At 37.1% G+C, this 2,464-nt stretch overlaps 1 pseudogene; it reads right to left on the reverse strand.

Moving 5' to 3' along the window:
- Nucleotides 1-2,088: 2,088 nt before the first annotated feature.
- LOC132287322 (small nucleolar RNA R71) lies at nt 2,089-2,187 on the reverse strand (annotated as a pseudogene).
- Between the last annotated feature and the right edge of the window lie 277 nt (nt 2,188-2,464).

Here is a 2,464-nt window from a genome sequence, read left to right on the forward strand (position 1 = left end):
TATAGATCTTGTTTATTCAATGATTTATATGGTTTAATGCTTCCAGTTGATCATTTCATTCTATCCATATGTCTATGTATGCTAGAATAGATGTTCATGTGTGTGTCTCTATTTCTTGTATTATTGATGCATGTCTATATGTATTGATGTTATAGATCTAGAGATTGTCAAGACATAATACTTAATGGCATGTTTTTGTGGTTTATTTGATGGTTCATACTCATTTCTTGATGGATTGTACATCTCCCTTAGTTTAATTAGTTCAATTTCATGTCATTAGCTTAGTTGTAGTGTAGTTGTTAAATGGGAGGACAATCCATGCTTGTTGTTGATGTTCCATACTTATGAAAGTAAGTAACATATTTCTCTAACCTTGTGATGTGTTTGGTTGTGAGCTTAAAGACAGGATTAATGGCTTAATTTGATATGTTGTGCTATCCACCATGTTGTTTAGACAATATATGCTTAATTTTTCATCCATGCTTGTTAAAACAACCACACACACACACACCTTGTTGCAATACATGTTTTTTCCTCATTAATCATTCATTAAGGGTGTAGAAAAGCTATGCTTAGTGGTGATCTCTAAAACCAAGATCTCTCTCTCTTTTATCCTCCTTATTGCATTATTGTTTACTATAGTTTAAATTGCATCTAGTTTAATCCAACCAACCAACCACTATTTTGATCACTCGACCTACTAACCCTAATTTTGATTCATCAACCTAGTATGACCCCTCAATCCCTTGGGACGATCCCTACTTGCCCTAGCTATATTTTTAGTGAAAGGTAGTAATGGCAATTTCTAAATGTAAAACTTGGCCACATTGCATAAACTTTGAGTTTGAATTGACGACAACACCAAGTTTTTGGCCCCGTTGCCGAGGATTGATGGATTGGCAACGTCGTATTTGTGGAATCAATTAGGAATTAGTACTCTTTTGATCGTGTCTTTACTTTGTTCTCAATTTTGTTACTTATTGTGTTTGTTCTTATTTGACAAGGAGCATTAGGCTAAGAAGGTGAGCAAAGGAGTATTCCAAGCAAAAGAGCTAAGCAAGCAAAGGAAAAAGGCTAAAATCATTAAAAAAATTTGCTAAGCTAAAAGCTAAAATTTTGGAGTTGAAATGCTAAAGGACCTTTGTGAGCTTTTTCTTACTCAAACCCTTAGTTAAATCGTCGGCCCGCGTGGAGGCTTATAATTCAATTCTTAGATAAATCGTGAGCCCACATGGAGGCTATTTACTTTTCTTGCATACTATTGTTAAAGCATAGGAGTATGAGAACATTGACTGTGGAGGAAGGTTGTTGATGTTGATTTGTTGTGAAGGTGAAGTGTTTGTTGTTATTGCTTGTTGTGTTGCATTGTGCATGCATGGTCGTAGATCATTGAGACCCACTTTTGTCCCTTTAAATTTTCATCTTGAATCCATTGTTCGAAACCCTAGGGGAAGAGGTAGTTCTAGTTAATCCATTTCATCAATGGAAGGACACAATGAGGACCATGTGGAGGACCTCAGTCACATAGACCAACAAGGTATCCTCCACCCCAAGTCATGATAACATGCAAGTTCCATTAGGCATGCCAATGCCATATGTTCATCCACCACAACAACAAGGCCAAGTTCCATTGGGAATGCCAAGGCCAATCTATGTTCCACCACTTCCCATCATTCAAGGCAATCAAGGCGCCCATGTTGCACCTCCAATTGCTAATCCTCCCCTTGCTCTAAGAGATCACTATGTGCCTAATGAATATAATGCACCCACATGCATTCAATTGCCACCATTTAGAGCACACCACTATGAAATCAAATCACAAACCATTCAAATGCTTCCTAATTATCATGGACTTCCAAGTGAAGAACCTTACAAGCATTTGGATTAGTTTCTTGAAGTATGTTCCACCGTAAAATACACGGACATGCCGGAAGAGGTCTTAAGGCTTAAACTATTTCTATTCACCCTTAAAGACAAGGCAAAATATTGGTTTAACAATCTTAGGCCTTTTTTAATAACTTCTTGGGCGAAAATGAAATAAGAGTTCTTAAAGAAGTACTATCCGGTTTCTAAGACCAATGCCATGAGAACTTCAATTAGGGAATTTTCACATGGGGATGGAGAAATATTTCATGAGGCATGGGAATGCTTTAATGAATTACTTAGGAAGTGTCCACATCATGACATGCCCAAATGGCAATTAGTTCAATATTTCTTTGAGAGCTTATCGGATAATTACAAGGGCATGGTTAATACTTCCATGGGTGGCTCTTACATTGATAGGCATGAGGATGATGTGTGGCGTCTTTATGAGAGCATGAGTGAAAATTCTTTGCATCGTACTTTATCTTCGAAGAATGGTAGAAATTCTAGTGGTAGGAAGAGTGTTGGCTTACATCAAGTCGACCACTCCAATGAAATTGCCGCCGAAATGAAATCATTATCTCAAAGGTTTGATTAATTT

This window comes from Cornus florida, unplaced genomic scaffold (genome assembly GCF_030987335.1).
Source record: "Cornus florida cultivar Cherokee Brave unplaced genomic scaffold, ASM3098733v1 CherokeeBrave_3.0.0_Hap2_Chr11, whole genome shotgun sequence".
Taxonomy (NCBI): domain Eukaryota; kingdom Viridiplantae; phylum Streptophyta; class Magnoliopsida; order Cornales; family Cornaceae; genus Cornus; species Cornus florida.